Here is a 21,180-nt window from a genome sequence, read left to right as displayed (position 1 = left end):
CCTTAACAAACGTCTGAACCTCAGGCAGTGAAGCCAGTTCTTTTTGAAAGAAGATGGATAGGGCCGAAATCTGGACCTTTATGGACCCTAATTTTAGGCCCATAGTCACACCTGTGGTAAGGTGAAATTTAACCAGAAGATGTGCGCTAATCGGGACAATTAGTAATCAAAAATTGTTACTTCCCTTATGCAACCTCTTTCGTAGCTTTTAACAAGAAATTCCGATGTCACGGATCCATATGTAGAGAGAAAATTAAAATATATGGTGTAGTATGTTCACAATAAAACGAAATTTATTAATAAAATGCTAGTATACAGTTGCTAGAAGCAAAGGTGGTAGGTGGAAAATTACCAGAGCATACAGGTAAATGCACAATACACAGTGTCCCTAAATTCTGGTATAAAAACTTCCAAATGTTGAAATCAAGTGAAGGTGGAGGTTTACCAGATCCAGATGAAGTGATTGCGTTCAGGATGTTACCCAGGGGGAGATATCGGCTCCGGAACCAAATTCTCCAGCAATCCCCAATCCGTCTGGCAAATGCTTCCTCCTTCGGTGGTTAGTCTGTCATACAGTGCCGACGCGTTTCGGGATCTCTCCCTTCATCAAGGCTGCATGACAGACTGTTAAAAAATTGTGCTATTTAAGCTCACATAAGAATCACTTCCGGGTCGGGGGGTCACACAGAAATAAAATCATAATACATCATATAATCTCTTGATCCTATCATATGACAAAGTAATCACTATAAGGTATGTCTTCTGTTTGAAAACTGTATAATAAACTAGTTTTTTAAACTAAAAAGCAGCATAATCGAGTAGTCACCGGAAGTGGTAATCATTTCACTTCCGGTCCGGCGATAATTGCATTTAATACAAAGTCTTAAAAGTCAATAGCAGGTACTTGATAAGTACTTAATGATGTTCCTGTCTAACTTCATTGGTGGCAACAGTGGTTAGATGCAGTGTATTTCATGTTGGGACACCTTCTTATGCGTCCATCCGGTACTTCCGGTATGTGGAACGCATATTGAACCGCAAGCCGGCTTCCGATGACGTATTTCCTGTCAATGACCCGCAAATACAGGAAATACGGAACTGTTCTCTGCTTTTCATAAACCTATGGTAGATAGAACGTGATTCGCTTAATAAATGCTAAAACAATGCGTTCTCTATAAGCCAGACATAATTTAGTAGAATTATTGGTAAAATTACATGGTCTGCATCGTATTTAATAAATAATGGAATAATAAACAATTTCATGAGCAATTAAAAATAATCTCATGTACGTTTAAAAATACATATAATGTGACTTATGTACGTGGCTGATAGTAGATGAAACAAATCGTATATAACCAGAGAACAGGTGATAAAATATTAAAAAGCTAGTGTAGATAGTGAAAAAGGGAAAAAGGGTGGGACGGAGATCAGAGAAACCATTTTAATTCAAAGTCTGCGTTAAGGCCATTAGGAATAAGGCTTTTTAGTCTGAATATCCATTTCATATCCGATTTTGCTAGACGAGATGTTTCGTCTCTATGTCTCCAAGTGTTTTTAATATTTTCAATTGCCAAAAACTGTAGGATATGTTTAGTGGAGGAGTTATGTTTTTCTTTAAAATGACTGGATAGGGGATGTGTCATCACTCCCTTTTTGATGTTCCTTATGTGCTCACCCAGACGGGTTTTTAGCGCCCGACTGGTTTTTCCCACATACATCATATGACAACTACACTCTATCAGATATATTACATGAAATATATCTGATAGAGTGTAGTTGTCATATGATGTATGTGGGAAAAACCAGTCGGGCGCTAAAAACCCGTCTGGGTGAGCACATAAGGAACATCAAAAAGGGAGTGATGACACATCCCCTATCCAGTCATTTTAAAGAAAAACATAACTCCTCCACTAAACATATCCTACAGTTTTTGGCAATTGAAAATATTAAAAACACTTGGAGACATAGAGACGAAACATCTCGTCTAGCAAAATCGGAAATGAAATGGATATTCAGACTAAAAAGCCTTATTCCTAATGGCCTTAACGCAGACTTTGAATTAAAATGGTTTCTCTGATCTCCGTCCCACCCTTTTTCCCTTTTTCACTATCTACACAAGCTTTTTAATATTTTATCACCTGTTCTCTGGTTATATACGATTTGTTTCATCTACTATCAGCCACGTACATAAGTCACATTATATGTATTTTTAAACGTACATGAGATTATTTTTAATTGCTCATGAAATTGTTTATTATTCCATTATTTATTAAATACGATGCAGACCATGTAATTTTACCAATAATTCTACTAAATTATGTCTGGCTTATAGAGAACGCATTGTTTTAGCATTTATTAAGCGAATCACGTTCTATCTACCATAGGTTTATGAAAAGCAGAGAACAGTTCCGTATTTCCTGTATTTGCGGGTCATTGACAGGAAATACGTCATCGGAAGCCGGCTTGCGGTTCAATATGCGTTCCACATACCGGAAGTACCGGATGGACGCATAAGAAGGTGTCCCAACATGAAATACACTGCATCTAACCACTGTTGCCACCAATGAAGTTAGACAGGAACATCATTAAGTACTTATCAAGTACCTGCTATTGACTTTTAAGACTTTGTATTAAATGCAATTATCGCCGGACCGGAAGTGAAATGATTACCACTTCCGGTGACTACTCGATTATGCTGCTTTTTAGTTTAAAAAACTAGTTTATTATACAGTTTTCAAACAGAAGACATACCTTATAGTGATTACTTTGTCATATGATAGGATCAAGAGATTATATGATGTATTATGATTTTATTTCTGTGTGACCCCCCGACCCGGAAGTGATTCTTATGTGAGCTTAAATAGCACAATTTTTTAACAGTCTGTCATGCAGCCTTGATGAAGGGAGAGATCCCGAAACGCGTCGGCACTGTATGACAGACTAACCACCGAAGGAGGAAGCATTTGCCAGACGGATTGGGGATTGCTGGAGAATTTGGTTCCGGAGCCGATATCTCCCCCTGGGTAACATCCTGAACGCAATCACTTCATCTGGATCTGGTAAACCTCCACCTTCACTTGATTTCAACATTTGGAAGTTTTTATACCAGAATTTAGGGACACTGTGTATTGTGCATTTACCTGTATGCTCTGGTAATTTTCCACCTACCACCTTTGCTTCTAGCAACTGTATACTAGCATTTTATTAATAAATTTCGTTTTATTGTGAACATACTACACCATATATTTTAATTTTCTCTCTACATATGGATCCGTGACATCGGAATTTCTTGTTAAAAGCTACGAAAGAGGTTGCATAAGGGAAGTAACAATTTTTGATTACTAATTGTCCCGATTAGCGCACATCTTCTGGTTAAATTTCACCTTACCACAATTCTATTTGGGGATTGGGGCTATCCCTTATACCAGTCGAATTGCAGCTCATATCGGTTGGCGCCACGACTCTTCTCTATCCTACACACCCATAGTCACACCTGACTGTAGGAAGTGCAGGAATCGACCCAGCTGGAATTCCTCTGTAGGGGCGTTCCTGGCCTCACACCAAGCAACATATTTTCGCCATAGACGGTGATAATGCTTTGCTATCACGTCCTGCCTAGCCTTTATCAGCGTAGGAATAACTTCATCCGGAATGCCCTTTTCTGCTAGGATTCGGCGTTCAACCGCCATGCCGTCAAACGCAGCCGCGGTAAGTCTTGGAACAGACAGGGCCCCTGTTGCAACAGGTCCTGTCTGAGAGGCAGAGGCCATGGTTCCTCTGTGAGCATCTCTTGCAGTTCCGGGTACGGGTACCAAGTCCTTCTTGGCCAGTCCGGAACAATGAGTATTGTTTTCACTCTTCTTTTCCTTACGATTCTCAGTACCTTGGGTATGAGAGAAAGAGGAGGAAACACATAGACCGACTGGAACACCCACGCTGTTACCAGTGCATCCACAGCTATCGCCTGAGGGTCCCTTGACCTGGCGCAATACCGTTTTAGCTTTTTGTTGAGGCGGGACGCCATCATGTCCACCTGTGGCAGTTCCCACCGACTTGCAATCTGCGTGAAGACTTCTTGATGAAGTCTCCACTTTCCCGGGTGGAGGTCGTGCCTGCTGAGGAAGTCTGCTTCCCAGTTGTCCACTCCCGGAATGAACACTGCTGACAGTGCTTGCACGTGATTCTCCGCCCAACGAAGAATCCTTGTGGCTTCCGCCATCGCCACTCTGCTTCTGGTGCCGCCCTGGCGGTTTACATGAGCCACTGCGGTGGTGATGTCTGACTGAATCAGCACCGGTTGGTTGCGAAGCAGAGGCTCCGCTTGACTCAGGGCGTTGTATATGGCCCTTAGTTCCAGGATATTTATGTGCAGACAAGCCTCCTGACTTGACCACAACCCTTGGAAGTTTCTTCCCTGAGTGACTGCCCCCCATCCTCAGAGGCTCGCATCCGTGATCACCAGGACCCAGTCCTGTATGCCGAACCTGCGGCCCTCGAGAAGGTGAGCACTCTGCAGCCACCACAGAAGAGACACCCTGCCCTGGGGGATAGGGTGATCAGCCGATGCATCTGAAGATGCGATCCGGACCACTTGTCCAACAGATCCCACTGAAAGATCCTCGCATGGAACCTGCCGAAGGGAATGGCTTCGTGTGATGCCACCATCTTTCCCAGGACTCGAGTGCAGTGATGCACCGACACCTGTTTCGGTTTTAAGAGGTCTCTGACTAGAGTCACGAGCTCCTGAGCCTTCTCCGCCGGGAGAAACACCTTCTTCTGGTCTGTGTCCAGAATCATGCCCAGAAAGGGCAGACGCGTCGTAGGAATCAGCTGCGATTTTGGGATATTCAGAATCCAGCCGTGCTGTTGCAACACTTCCTGAGAGTGTGCTACGCTGATCAACAACTGCTCGCTGGACCTCGCCTTTATGAGGAGATTGTCCAAGTATGGGATAATTGTGACTCCTTGCTTTCTCAGGGGCACCATCATTTCCGCCATTACCTTGGTAAATATTCTCGGTGCCGTGGAGAGCCCAAACCGCAACGTCTGGAATTGGTAATGACAGTCCTGTACCACAAATCTGAGGTACTCATGATGAGGTGGATAAATGGGGACATGCAAGTAAGCATCCTTGATGTCCAGAGACACCATAAAATCCCCCTCTCCAGGTTTGCAATGATGCCTATGCGCTCCATTGTAGCCAATGGTGGGAACTTTGCGGTCAGCGGTGAGGTTACTTTCGGTCAACCGCTGACCGCAAAGTTCCCACCATTGGCTACAATGGAGCGCATAGGCGCTACATTGTATCTGTGCCGTGTGCTGCCTGACAGACACTACAGGACCACACAGCCAATCAGGAGAGTGCCACGACGTGGCGCTCCCTGATTGGCTGAAGGGACCCTCTTTGACAGGAGTCAGGGGGGGATCCTGGCAGTCGGGGAAAGGGGTCCCATGTGTAAACATGGGACCCCCTTCAGTGCGTGGTCGGGTTTCCGTTTTATTATTTTGCCAAGTACGTGGATTATACAAAGGTCTGATTCTACACTGGATTCTGTGAGTATAATTTTTTTCACAGGTACCCCAAGGATTCTACATGGAGAAGAGGACCGAGCCTCGTGGGAACATAGGTAAGTATGTATGTATGGAGGTGTGCATGTATGTAATAAACTTATACTTTCACGGTGTGTGTGTTCTGTTTTTTTTGGGGTATCTTTTTAGTAGTAGTACTAGAGGTACCAGCGGGCCCGGTTTTCCACCGCATGCTGGTACTTGTGGTTCTCCAAGTACCAGCTTGCGGAGGAGGCTTGCTGGGACTTGTAGTACTGCTACTAAAAACAATATTCACATTTTTTCACAAGGCTATCAGCCCCCCATCCGCCGCCCTTGGATGGGGGGGACAGCCTCGGGCTTCACCCCTGGTCCTTGGGTGGCTGGAGGGGGGGAACCCTTGATTTAAGGGGTTCCCACTCCTCCAGGGTACCCCGGCCAGGGGTGACTAGTTGGGTATGTAATGCCAGGGCCGCAGGGACCAGTCTAAAAGTGTCCCCCGGCTGTGGCATTATGTACCTGGCTAGTGGAGCCCGGTGCTGGTTTCAAAAATACGGGGGACCCCTACGCTTTTTGTCCCCTGTATTTTTGGAACCAGGACCAGGCGCAGAGCCCGGTGCTGGTTGATTAAATATGGGCGATCCCCTGTAATTTTTCCCCGCATATTTTTTTTAACCAGGACCGGCTCAAAGAGCCCAAGGCTGGTTATGCTTAGGAGGGGGGACCCCACGCAATTTTTTTCTCAGGTTTTACACTAAACAGACCCTTTCCCATAGATAACTATGCACAGATCTCACTGATCCGTGCATGGTTATCCAAACTCGACTGGAAAAGCAGGTCTATTTTTTTGCTGCTTTTTTTAACGAATCGAAAAAAAACAGACCCGCACTTGAGCACTCAGAAACTAACACCCAAATACGAATGAATAGTGAATGCCCGTATTGTATGAAATAACAGCCGTGTTTGACCGATGGTCTATTCATTCGTATTTCGGAACTTTGCAAATCAAACCATTATGAATAGTCCAAACACTGCCGAGATTGGTGCTTAGTGAATTCCCGGATTGGGACTTAGAAAAAAAAACACAAATCGGACAAACTCGAATTCATAGTAAATATTGGCCTAGGTTGGAGGTGCACCTGAAAGCAAGGATACAGTATTCAGTTTGGGGGTTTGGGAAGACCACTAGTAGGTCTTTTCCAAAGAAGGCTTCCTTTGTGGTGCACTCTTTTATAGTAATATGAATTAGAACTAAAATTTAGCTTTTTATTAAATACTTTAAAGAGGATTTTGTGACAGGCACTGCACAAGTTATGTATTTGTCTGCCTGGAAATGAGAAAAAAAAAAGTGTGTGGGGCTCTAAAAATAAGGAGTTAGTTGTGTTCTACTCATATATGTTAATGCTGGGATTGCAAAAGAGAGGGTATTTTTCCCACATTAATTATAAGCATAAGTTAAATATTTTGAGGATATATATATATATATATATATATATATATATATATATAATAAGAATTTACTCACCGGTAATTCTATTTCTCGTAGTCCGTAGTGGATGCTGGGGACTCCGTAAGGACCATGGGGAATAGACGGGCTCTGCAGGAGACTGGGCACTCTAAAGAAAGATTCAGTACTATCTGGTGTGCACTGGCTCCTCCCTCTATGCCCCTCCTCCAGACCTCAGTTAAGGAAACTGTGCCCGGAAGAGCTGACATTACAAGGAAAGGATTTTGGAATCCAGGGTAAGACTCATACCAGCCACACCAATCACACTGTACAACTTGTGATAAGCTTACCCAGTTAACAGTATGAACAACAACTGAGCATCACTCAACCAATGCTACATAACCATAACCCTTTGTTAAGCAATAACTATATACACGTATTGCAGAAAGTCCGCACTTGGGACGGGCGCCCAGCATCCACTACGGACTACGAGAAATAGAATTACCGGTGAGTAAATTCTTATTTTCTCTAACGTCCTAGTGGATGCTGGGGACTCCGTAAGGACCATGGGGATTATACCAAAGCTCCCAAACGGGCGGGAGAGTGCGGATGACTCTGCAGCAACGAATGGGCAAACACAAGGTCCTCCTCAGCCAGGGTATCAAACCTGTAGAATTTTGCAAAAGTGTTTGAACCCGACCAAGTAGCAGCTCGGCAAAGCTGTAATGCCGAGACCCCTCGGGCAGCCGCCCAAGAAGAGCCCACTTTCCTTGTGGAATGGGCTTTCACTGATTTCGGCTGCGGCAATCCCGCCGCAGAATGAGCCTGCTGAATCGTGTTACAGATCCAGTGAGCAATAGTTTGCTTTGAAGCAGGAGCACCCAGCTTGTTGGATGCATACAGGATAAACAGCGAGTCAGTCTTCCTGACTCTAGCCGTTCTGGAAACATAAATCTTCAAAGCCCGGACTACGTCCAGCAACTTGGAGTCCTCCAAGTCACGAGTAGCCGCAGGCACCACAAAAGGTTGGTTCAAATGAAAAGATGACACCACCTTTGGCAGAAACTGCGGACGAGTCCGCAATTCTGCCCTGTCCATATGGAAAACCAGATAGGGGCTTTTACATGACAAAGCCGCCAATTCTGACACACGCCTAGCTGAAGCTAAAGCCAACATCATGACCACTTTCCACGTGAGATACTTTAGTTCCACGGTCTTAAGTGGCTCAAACCAGTGGGATTTCAGGAAATCCAACACCACGTTAAGATTCCAAGGTGCCACTGGTGGCACAAAATGGGGCTGAATATGCAGCACTCCCTTAACAAACGTCTGAACCTCAGGCAGTGAAGCCAGTTCTTTTTGAAAGAAGATGGATAGGGCCGAAATCTGGACCTTTATGGACCCTAATTTTAGGCCCATAGTCACACCTGACTGTAGGAAGTGCAGGAATCGACCCAGCTGGAATTCCTCTGTAGGGGCCTTCCTGGCCTCACACCAAGCAACATATTTTCGCCATAGACGGTGATAATGCTTTGCTATCACGTCCTGCCTAGCCTTTATCAGCGTAGGAATAACTTCATCCGGAATGCCCTTTTCTGCTAGGATTCGGCGTTCAACCGCCATGCCGTCAAACGCAGCCGCGGTAAGTCTTGGAACAGACAGGGCCCCTGTTGCAACAGGTCCTGTCTGAGAGGCAGAGGCCATGGTTCCTCTGTGAGCATCTCTTGCAGTTCCGGGTACGGGTACCAAGTCCTTCTTGGCCAGTCCGGAACAATGAGTATTGTTTTCACTCTTCTTTTCCTTACGATTCTCAGTACCTTGGGTATGAGAGAAAGAGGTGGAAACACATAGACCGACTGGAACACCCACGCTGTTACCAGTGCATCCACAGCTATCGCCTGAGGGTCCCTTGACCTGGCGCAATACCGTTTTAGCTTTTTGTTGAGGCGGGACGCCATCATGTCCACCTGTGGCAGTTCCCACCGACTTGCAATCTGCGTGAAGACTTCTTGATGAAGTCTCCACTTTCCCGGGTGGAGGTCGTGCCTGCTGAGGAAGTCTGCTTCCCAGTTGTCCACTCCCGGAATGAACACTGCTGACAGTGCTTGCATGTGATTCTCCGCCCAACGAAGAATCCTTGTGGCTTCCGCCATCGCCACTCTGCTTCTGGTGCCGCCCTGGCGGTTTACATGAGCCACTGCGGTGGTGATGTCTGACTGAATCAGCACCGGTTGGTTGCGAAGCAGAGGCTCCGCTTGACTCAGGGCGTTGTATATGGCCCTTAGTTCCAGGATATTTATGTGCAGACAAGCCTCCTGACTTGACCACAACCCTTGGAAGTTTCTTCCCTGAGTGACTGCCCCCCATCCTCAGAGGCTCGCATCCGTGATCACCAGGACCCAGTCCTGTATGCCGAACCTGCGGCCCTCGAGAAGGTGAGCACTCTGCAGCCACCACAGAAGAGACACCCTGCCCTGGGGGATAGGGTGATCAGCCGATGCATCTGAAGATGCGATCCGGACCACTTGTCCAACAGATCCCACTGAAAGATCTTCGCATGGAACCTGCCGAAGGGAATGGCTTCGTGTGATGCCACCATCTTTCCCAGGACTCGAGTGCAGTGATGCACCGACACCTGTTTCGGTTTTAAGAGGTCTCTGACTAGAGTCACGAGCTCCTGAGCCTTCTCCGCCGGGAGAAACACCTTCTTCTGGTCTGTGTCCAGAATCATGCCCAGAAAGGGCAGACACGTCGTAGGAATCAGCTGCGATTTTGGGATATTCAGAATCCAGCCGTGCTGTTGCAACACTTCCTGAGAGTGTGCTACGCTGATCAACAACTGCTCGCTGGACCTCGCCTTTATGAGGAGATTGTCCAAGTATGGGATAATTGTGACTCCTTGCTTTCTCAGGGGCACCATCATTTCCGCCATTACCTTGGTAAATATTCTCGGTGCCGTGGAGAGCCCAAACGGCAACGTCTGGAATTGGTAATGACAGTCCTGTACCACAAATCTGAGGTACTCATGATGAGGTGGATAAATGGGGACATGCAAGTAAGCATCCTTGATGTCCAGAGACACCATAAAATCCCCCTCTCCAGGTTTGCAATGACCGCTCTGAGCGATTCCATTTTGAACTTGAATTTCTTCAGATAAATGTTCAGGGATTTTAAATTCAAGATGGGTCTGACCGAACCGTCCGGTTTCGGTACTACAAACATAGTGGAATAGTAACCCCTTCCCTGTTGAAGGAGAGGAACCTTTACAACCACCTGCTGGAGGTATAACTTGTGAATTGCTGCCAGCACTACCTCCCTTTCCATGGGGGAAACTGGCAAGGCCAATTTTAGGTAACGGTGAGGGGGCGTCACCTCGAATTCCAGTTTGTATCCCTGAGACACAACTTGTATAGCCCAAGGATCCACCCGTGAGCGAACCCACTGGTGGCTGAAATGTCGGAGACGCGCCCCCACGGCTTCTGGCTCCGCCTGTGGAGCCCCAGCGTCATGCGGTGGATTTAGTGGAAGCCGGGGAGAACTTTTGTTCCTGGGAACTAGCTGCGTGGTGCAGCCTCTTTCCTCTACCCCTACCTCTGGCAAGAAAGGATGCACCTCTGACTTTCTTGCTCTTTTGCGAACGAAAGGACTGCATTAGGTAATACGGTGCTTTCTTAGGCTGTGGCGGGACATAAGGCAAGAAATTTGACTTCCCAGCCGTAGCTGTGGAAACTAGGTCTGAGAGACCGTCCCCAAACAATTCCTCACCCTTATAAGGTAAAACCTCCATGTGTTTTTTAGAGTCGGTATCCCCTGTCCATTGCTGGCCTCAGCAGCGTACCAGAATGTGTGTACACCGACTTCAGGATAGCTTCCTGCTTTCTATCCGCAGGATCCTTTAGGGCGGCCGTATCCTGAGACGGCAGGGCCACCTTCTTAGATAAGCGTGTCAACGCCTTGTCTACCCTGGGGGAGGATTCCCAGCGTAACCTGTCCGTTGGCGGGAAAGGATACGCCATCAGCAATCTCTTGGAAATTACTACCTTCCTATCAGGGGAATCCCACGCTTTTTCACATAATTCATTCAATTCATGTGACGGGGGAAAAGCCGCTTCTTGCTTTTTCTCCCCATACATATAAATCCTCTTGTCAGGGACCGGATTTTCCTCAGAAATGTGTAACACATCCTTCATTGCCACAATCATGTAGCGGATGGCTTTAGTCATTTTAGGCTGCAACTTTGCATCATCGTCATCGACACTGGAATCAGATTCCGTGTCGACGTCTGTGTCAACTAACTGGGATATTGGGCGCTTTTGAGACCCTGACGGCCTCTGCGCTGTGGGAGCAGGCATGGGTTGAGACCCCGACTGTCCCAAGGCTACAGCTTTATCCAATCTGTTATGTAAGGAGCTTACATTATCATTTAACACCTTCCACATATCCATCCAATCAGGTGTCGGCCCCGTCGGGGGCGACACCACATCTATTTGCACTTGTTCTGCCTTCACGTATCCTTCCTCATCAAACATGTCGACACAGGCGTACCGACACACCGCACACATACAGGGAACGCTCTGACTGAGGACAGGACCCCACAAAGGCTTTTGGGGAGACAGAGAGAGAGTATGCCAGCACACACCCCAGCGCTATATAACCCAGGGATTACACTGTACCTTAGTGTTTACCCAGTAGCTGCTGTTTTTATATATATATATATATATATATATATCTGCGCCTAAATTTATGTGCCCCCCCTCTCTTTTTTACCCTCTATTGCACCTGTATACTGCAGGGGAGAGCTTGGGGAGCGTCCTTCCAGCGGAGCTGTGAAGAGAAAATGGCGCTGGTGTGCTGAGGAAGAAGGCCCCGCCCCCTCAGCGGCGGGCTTCTGTCCCGCTTCTCATGTGTAAAAATGGCGGGGGCTCGCACATATATACAGTGCCTGACTGTATATATGTATACTTTTGCCATCAGGTATCTTAATTGCTGCCCAGGGCGCCCCCCCCCCCCCCCCTGCGCCCTGCACCCTACAGTGACCGGAGTCTGTGGGTGTGCTGCGGGAGCAATGGCGCACAGCTGCAGTGCTGCGCACTACCTTAGGTGAAGACAGGAGTCTTCTGCCGCCGATTTCGATGTCTTCTTGCTTCTGCTGCTTCTGTACTTCTGGCTCTGCGAGGGGGACGGCGGCGCGGCTCCGGGAACGGACGATCAAGGTTAGGTACTTGTGTTCGATCCCTCTGGAGCTAATGGTGTCCAGTAGCCTAAGAAGCGCAACTTAGCTGCAGTGAGTAGGTTTGCTTCTCTCCCCTCAGTCCCACGTAGCAGAGAGTCTGTTGCCAGCAGAAGCTCTCTGAAAATAAAAAACCTGACAAAATACTTTCTTTTCTAGCAAGCTCAGGAGAGCCCACTAGGAGCACCCAGCTCTGGCCGGGCACAGATTCTAACTGAGGTCTGGAGGAGGGGCATAGAGGGAGGAGCCAGTGCACACCAGATAGTACTGAATCTTTCTTTAGAGTGCCCAGTCTCCTGCGGAGCCCGTCTATTCCCCATGGTCCTTACGGAGTCCCCAGCATCCACTAGGACGTTAGAGAAATATATATATATATAATGTAAAGAACAATTTTTACATTAACAATTTTCTTGTAATATCGGTCTAATTTGTAAATAATGGAGATCCTTTGTTTCAATACTGGGATCTCAAAAAAAGACCATTAAAGAGACGTCTTCTACAGGGACATTTTCAAGTACCATAGAGGGCTGGGAAACACGTGGAATATCAGTTATTATATTATGCAAAACAGATTAGAATGGCTGATAAACAATCGAATAGAATAAATGTACTGTTTTATGTTATATGTTGCCTGTGTCCAAATAATGAATACAATAGCAGTGTTAAGTATCACAAACTGTAACCTTTCAACCACTATAGAACAGGGACGGATCTAGACTTTTCTTTAGGGGGGGGCGGTTTACTGTTTAATCTTGACTCCTCCCTCTACAGTCCCAACTCCTCCCATCTGCAATCCTAACTCCTCCTCTCTCAATTCTGACTGAACTTTTTGAGTGAGACTGAGATAGAGCTTTGTGATTGTTCTGTGTACATGTGACTGTGCTATGGGGTAATTGTATTTATTAGACCTAGTACCCACACACCAGCAAGTGAGGGGCAAATGCTCTGTTACCCTTGCTCTCCTGGCTCCTCTGTGCTGCTGTGGTATAAGCTGCAGCACATTATTCTGCCTCAGGCTCTCCCAGGAGAGCTCTCTTCTGCTCAAAAGTTAGGGGGGGCGGTCGCCCCCTTCGCCCCCCCCTAGATCCGGCCCTGCTATAGAACTACAGTATTAATGTATGAAAGAAACAGTATCAGAGTATCAATATTTTGTGACTCTCATCACTTCTGAAAAGCTCATATACTGTAGACAAGAATGCCTAGGTACAAGGGTTTGTAACAGTTTTCATATGAGCTTTGCAACAATGTTCCTCATAAAATAATGACAATGTTTCCAAGGCTTATATCTTGAAATTTATATAGAACTCCATCTGTATGTCTCTCACTCAAAGAGAAGACAGGTTTTGTGTAGCCAAGACTGTGACAAAATATCTGATATAAGACATTATATAAGCTCATATGAATACTGTTACAAACCCTTGTATGTACCCTAGGCACTCTTGTCTATTAGAGCTTTTCAGAGGTGATGAGAAGTCACAAAATATTGATACTCTGATACTGTTTTTTTGATACAATAATACTGTAGTTCTATAGTAGTTGAAAGGATACAGTATGTGATACTTAACACTGCTATTGTACTCATTATTTGGACACAGGCAACATATAACATAAAACAGTACATTTATTCTGTTTGATTGTTTGTCGCAATTCTAATCTGTTTTGCATAATATAACAACTGATATTCCACGTGTATCCCAGCCCTCTACGGTACTTGAAAATGTCCCTGTAGAAGCCGTCTCTTTAAGGTCTTTTTTTTGAGATCCCAGTATTAAAAAAAAGGATCTCCATTATTTACAAATTAGACCGATATTACAAGAAAATTGTTAATGTAAAAATTGTTCTTTACATATATTTATCCTCAAAATATTTCACTAATGCTTATAATTAATGTGGTAAAAATGCCCTCTCTTTTGCAATCCCAGCATTAACATACAAGAGTAGAAGACAACTAACTCTTTATTTCTCATATGTCCTAGAGGATGCTGGGGATGCTTCAAGAACCATGGGGTATAGACGGGATCCGCAGGAGACATGGGCACTTTAAGACTTTAAAAGGGGTGTGAACTGGCTCCTCCCTCTATGCCCCTCCTCCAGACTCCAGTTAGATTCTGTGCCCAGAGAGACTCGTCACACACTGAGGAGCTCTACGGAGTTTCTTGGAAAAGACTTTATGTTAGGTTTATTATTTTCATGGAGCACTGCTGGCAACAGTCTCCCTGCATCGTGGGACTGAGGAGAGAGAAGCAGACCTACTTCTCTGAGTTCAAAGGCTCTGCTTCTTAGGCTACTGGACACCATTAGCTCCAGAGGGTCCGATCACTTGGTGCGCCTAGCTGCTCGTTCCCGGAGCCGCACCGTCACCCCCCTTGCAGAGCCAGAAGAAAGAAGCTGGGTGAGTAAATGAAGAACAGAAGACTTCAGTGACGGCAGAAGACTTTGTGGCTCTGAGGTACTGCGCAGTGGGCGCGCTGTGCGCCATTGCTCCCACACACAAGCGGCACTACAAGGGTGCAGGGCGCAGGGGGGGGGTGCCCTGGGCAGCATGTATACCTCAGAGATAGACTGGCAAGAGAGATATTAAGTGCAGGGGTGTATCTAGGGGTCCGAGCGCCCCTGGCAAAGTAAGGGGCTGGCGCCCCCCCCCCCCCCCCTACACAAATTTGGAAAAAGGTGTAAAGGTGTGAGTATTGGAAATGGGGCATAGTCTTTTGGGGGAAGGGCGTGAACACAATAGTACTTCCAATTCAAATTATGCCACACAGTAGAGTCCCTCATTCACATTACACCGCACAGTAGTGTCTCATATTCATATTACACCATCCCTCACCTCTAACCCACCTTTCTCACAGCCTGACCTTAACCCCCCCCCCCCCCCCCCAAAGCCTCATCAGTGGTGTCTAACCCTAACCCACCCTTCCTAATCTCCCTCCCTGCAGCCTAACCCTAGCCCTCCCGCCCTCGCACCCTAACCCTCCCACGTGGCTTGCCAGTGGAGACTTTGGCACCAACTCGATCCGGATTTTGGCATTATGCATCGCTATCTATGTTGGGATGCCAGCATCAGCATTCCGAGCAGTTTCGGGATGCTAGCGTCAGCTTTCCAACCGCCGGGATGCCAAACGCCCGCATCTTGACTGTATCCTGAATGAAATGCTAATGAGCTGCTGTGAGATGAGCCTCAAATGGACCCAGCCATTAACCAAACACCATTAGTTGGATGGTAGAACTTGTTTCCTGTTAGAAAAAAACATCAGGGTGCCATTGTGAGAGGTGCGGCTGCTGTGTGGTGGTGCCTGCTGCCGTGCAGGTGTAGACTCTGTACTCACCAGGCGCCGCTCTCTCTCACCTTCAGGTACCGGAACCTCCAACGGACCTGGAAATCTTCAGTCGGATCCGGACACGGCGATTCCCTCTCGGAGCTGACCGACGACCGAGCTGAGGAGAGAATAATATACCTTAAAGGGGGTATCGACCCTTCTTCCTCTGGAACAGGGGATACCCCAGGGGTGACCGCGACCTTCACCAGTTGGGTGAATGGTCATCACCGGCACGAAGCCTCAGCCACCCAGATTTCACACACTCGCGCTCTCGCACGTAGTGTGATGAAAAGGATTCTCACGTCTGTGAGCAATCCCGATTCCGGCGCTCGGGGACAGACAAGGGACAAACTCACACAGATGTTACTCACCGTCAGTTTCGCACTGCGAACGTCTTCTTCTCTTACAGGTCCCTGTAAGGAGATAAACAAACAAGCAAACAGCCGTGCAGGGCCTAACTCTAACCTAGTGTCACACCCTATACTAACTACAACGGCAGAGCCCTCAAACTAGCTCTGTGGGTGTGGTGCAACAAAACTAACACACTTAACGAGCTCACACATCGCCCCGCACGGTAACATACATCACGATACACAATGCAAGCGACGGTACGGTCCCTTTATCTACCCGACTCAGAACACCCAGTAGTGGGGGCCGCACAGCTCACCCACCTACCGTACTCTCTCCTTAGGGGCTCATGCCGAGCGGGCCTGCCTACTTAACACCTCAGGGTGGCCTGGGCCTAGCGCCCAGGGCCACCTGTACTCACCTCGGGGAAACACTGATTCACTGGGCCTAGCGCCCCCTAACTGCACACAGGCCGGAGGCCTGACTTCGCCCACGGGCCTAGCGCCCGCCTAACTTGCTGCCCGTTGGGTGACCTGGGCCTTGTGCCCAAGGTCACCTTATCGTATCCCTAATCGGCCAAAATACACCCCCGGGCCTAATGCCCGCCTAACTGTGCCACAGGGAGGGTGGCTTGGGCCTAATGCCCAAACCACCTAATAAAATATTGGCCCCCAAACTCCTATCTGCGCCCCAGGCCTAGTGCCTGAATTGTGCCCTCGGGCCTAATGCCCGTCCCTGGTGGTCGAGGGAGGAAAAGGGGAGGGGGAAGGATAGCCTCACTGAGGCCTCACCTAATCCGGGGGCCTCCGGCACCGTCTTCTGCCGCTGACCCGTCCTGGCCAGCGGCGTCGCCTCCGCTGCTCCGCGTCCAGCCGCCGCTGGACATCTTCCTGCCGCCGGACGTCTTCAGGCCTCTTCCGCGGCCACCCGAACTCCGACCGCGATGACCTCTTCTGGCTCCTCCGCGTGGCGTCTCTCTTCTTCGCGCTCTTCCGCGCGCTCCGTCCCTTCGGCTCCCGCCCGGCGTCTGACGTCAGACGCCGGGGGCAGGGCCTATGACGCGGCGAGCGCCGATTGGCTCGCCGCGTCCCTCTCTGACTGGCTGCCGCTCCGGGAGCCGCGATTGGCTCCCGGAGGGCGCCAAGATTCAAACGCCTCTGGTCCGGTGCAGGGAAAAGGGTAATCCCTGCACCGGACACCCGCTGCCACGCACCCAGCGCTGGGGACAGACATGCTGCCCCAGCTAGGGACAGCACCACAGATGTGCCCACAGGGCACATCTCTACATTTCCCCCCCCTTTTTCCTTTGTAGTCCCTACAAAGTTCTCCACGACGTCCATTGTCCGCGGGTCAGGGAATTCCGAGGTCCCTCCGGCGAGGTTGTGTTCAAGGGTCCAGCCCGGACAGGCTGTGACCCCACATCCTTCCACCTCCGGGTTCCTCTTCTTCGTTCCTCCTGACCTCCATCGGTGGATCCTCTGGGGAAGTGGCATCTCCCCACGGTCGCTCAACGTGGGCCACCAAGGGGAATCTTCCTCCACGGGGACAGCAGTCCCCCACTCTTGGCCTTCCAGATCGTCTGGGACATCGTCCCTGTCTTCAGGGCGTGGTACCGACCACCACCCAACAGCGGAATCCTCCGGGGCATCCATTTCCTCCCGGGCAACAGCCATCATATGTCGAATTTCCTCGTGGGGCATCTCCAAAGGTCCTGTGTCTTCCTCTGGAACGGGTCCTCCCACGGCATCACGATCCTGTCCCCGTACATCCGTCCATTTCGGCACTCCCGGCAGGTACTCTTGCTCCAGGACTATCTCCTCCTCTTCACGGAGGGCATTCAACTGGGAGCATGACTCCACCCGATCCTGCCAGTCACTCTCGTCGGCGCTTCCGATGCCAGAGTCGTCCTCCATCTGTTCTGGGAGGGATTCGTCGGCGGACAGCTCACCGTAGTCCGAGTCTTCCTCCGATATCTGGACTGGGGTATTATTTTCCTCCTCAGCGTACTTAGTCCTTTCCGCTGGCACCTCTGTTTCCTCAGCGTACTCCTTCGCTTCCGCTGGCATCTCTTGGTACCCAGGACACTCCTGTTCCGCACGTCCTGGTCGTGGACGGTTCCATCGCGGGGAGATTCCGGACGTCTCAGTCACTGGGTCTTCACGCTTTTCTTCGTAGCGTGGTCTCTTCACCTCCCAGTCGTCCACCTCCGCCTCATGCGGGAAAGGATTCTGCCTTACTGGGGTCACTTTCTTGGGACAGAGTAGGTCCGCGGCATCTTCCCAGGGGCACTCACTGGCCGCATGTCCTGGTCGCCGACACTTCCAACAAGGGAGGGCCACTGCCACCTTCTCCAAGACGGGTTCCTGGTCCACCTCCTTCACTGGGGAATCTTCACCCGTTGGTTCCGGCTCAGAGGAAATGGGCACCTGCGAATTAACTTCAAGCAAGGCCTTCCGCTCCATTTCCCTGGTTTCCTCCTCCCATCTCTGGGGCGCGACCATCCGCAATCATCCGGTCTTCATTCCACGGACAGTCGGGAAGCGCATGTCCTCTCGCCTCGCAGAGCGCACACACAGGCTCTGCAGCCACCCGGTCCCAAAGCTGCTGACGAGACTCCGTCATCTGCTTCACCGTGGCCTCGTAGTCCGTCCTGTCTTCCGTCCATGGGCATTCCAGGAGCCGATGTCGGGGATCTCCACAGCTTTCACATCGGGGATCAACCTCGTCTTCGCTCAACTCTTCGTCCCAGGGACAACTGTTGTGCTCATGCCCGTAGTTTCCGCAGAGCAAACACCAGGACTCCTTCTTCGCTTGGCCCTTCTGACGTCTTCGGTCGGCTTCCTGGACCACCTTCTTTGGGGACGTCTCTCGCCAAGTACACTCGCTGGCAAAGTGCCCTGTTTGCCGACATTTCTTGCAGGGCGTCACAGCGGCCTTCTTGCGCCCCTTCTCCCGGCGCTCTTCTTTTCCACGCTGGATCGACCGCTGCACCATCTTCAGGATGTCTGCCCCAGACACCGTCACCCAGTCGCTCTGGTCCGCACACATCCGGGGGTGAGTCTTCTCCGGAGCCGTCCGCAGGGAGGTCTTCTTGGTGGCGTTCCACATCGTGTCCGTGATCCGGTCTCTTTGATCCTGCCGACTACGCCAAGTGTGAGAGGTGCGGCTGCTGTGTGGTGGTGCCTGCTGCCGTGCAGGTGTAGACTCTGTACTCACCAGGCGCCGCTCTCTCTCACCTTCAGGTACCGGAACCTCCAACGGACCTGGAAATCTTCAGTCGGATCCGGACATGGCGATTCCCTCTCGGAGCTGACCGACGACCGAGCTGAGGAGAGAATAATATACCTTAAAGGGGGTATCGACCCTTCTTCCTCTGGAACAGGGGATACCCCAGGGGTGACCGCGACCTTCACCGGTTGGGTGAATGGTCATCACCGGCACGAAGCCTCAGCCACCCAGATTTCACACACTCGCGCTCTCGCACGTAGTGTGATGAAAAGGATTCTCACGTCCGTGAGCAATCCCGATTCCGGCGCTCGGGGACAGACAAGGGACAAACTCACACAGATGTTACTCACCGTCAGTTTCGCACTGCGAACGTCTTCTTCTCTTACAGGTCCCTGTAAGGAGATAAACAAACAAGCAAACAGCCGTGCAGGGCCTAACTCTAACCTAGTGTCACACTCTATACTAACTACAACGGCAGAGCCCTCAAACTAGCTCTGTGGGTGTGGTGCAACAAAACTAACACACTTAACGAGCTCACACATCGCCCCGCACGGTAACATACATCACGATACACAATGCAAGCGACGGTACGGTCCCTTTATCTACCCGACTCAGAACACCCAGTAGTGGGGGCCGCACAGCTCACCCACCTACCGTACTCTCTCCTTAGGGGCTCATGCCGAGCGGGCCTGCCTACTTAACACCTCAGGGTGGCCTTGGCCTAGCGCCCAGGGCCACCTGTACTCACCTCGGGGAAACACTGATTCACTGGGCCTAGCGCCCCCTAACTGCACACAGGCCGGAGGCCTGACTTCGCCCACGGGCCTAGCGCCCGCCTAACTTGCTGCCCGTTGGGTGACCTGGGCCTTGTGCCCAAGGTCACCTTATCGTATCCCTAATCGGCCAAAATACACCCCCGGGCCTAATGCCCGCCTAACTGTGCCACAGGGAGGGTGGCTTGGGCCTAATGCCCAAACCACCTAATAAAATATTGGCCCCCAAACTCCTATCTGCGCCCCAGGCCTAGTGCCTGAATTGTGCCCTCGGGCCTAATGCCCGTCCCTGGTGGTCGAGGGAGGAAAAGGGGAGGGGGAAGGATAGCCTCACTGAGGCCTCACCTAATCCGGGGGCCTCCGGCACCGTCTTCTGCCGCTGACCCGTCCTGGCCAGCGGCGTCGCCTCCGCTGCTCCGCGTCCAGCCGCTGCTGGACATCTTCCTGCCGCCGGACGTCTTCAGGCCTCTTCCGCGGCCACCCGAACTCCGACCGCGATGACCTCTTCTGGCTCCTCCGCGTGGCGTCTCTCTTCTTCGCGCTCTTCCGCGCGCTCCGTCCCTTCGGCTCCCGCCCGGCGTCTGACGTCAGACGCCGGGGGCGGGGCCTATGACGCGACGAGAGCCGATTGGCTCGCCGCGTCCCTCTCTGACTGGCTGCCGCTCCGGGAGCCGCGATTGGCTCCCGGAGGGCGCCAAGATTCAAACGCCTCTGGTCCGGTGCAGGGAAAAGGGTAATCCCTGCACCGGACACCCGCTGCCACGCACCCAGCGCTGGGGACAGACAAGCTGCCCCAGCTAGGGACAGCACCACAGATGTGCCCACAGGGCACATTTCTACACCATCACTTCCAAGATAAAATGATCAATTATACAATTAACTGATATACATTTCCTTGAACATGGCCTTGAAATATGTAAGATATGTATTTTCTTTATTACACTCAACAAGTTAAAGTTTTCACTTACTTACTATTTACTTACATCTAACATGCATGAAAATCGTGTAGTTTTCCAGGTACTAGAGTACCTTCTCCCAAACATTGCCACTTTTTTATCTTCAACAACAAATAGATCTATAGCACTGTACTATATAACAATTGCTGTGTACCTAGTCAGAGTCTGTTACTGCCGCCGCTGCTCCGGTGTCCGTCAGCACCGCACTGCACTAGTGATCAGACTAGTGTCCGGCAGCACCGCACAGGCTTGGACTGGCCCACAGGGGTACAGGGGAAACCACCGGTAGGCCCCACTGACTGGGGGCCCACCCCCTCCTCTAAGGATCAGGTTC

Source organism: Pseudophryne corroboree, chromosome 6 (genome assembly GCF_028390025.1).
Source record: "Pseudophryne corroboree isolate aPseCor3 chromosome 6, aPseCor3.hap2, whole genome shotgun sequence".
Lineage (NCBI taxonomy): Eukaryota > Metazoa > Chordata > Amphibia > Anura > Myobatrachidae > Pseudophryne > Pseudophryne corroboree.
The sequence above is the reverse complement of the archived record's forward strand: the minus strand, read 5'-3'. Positions refer to the sequence as shown.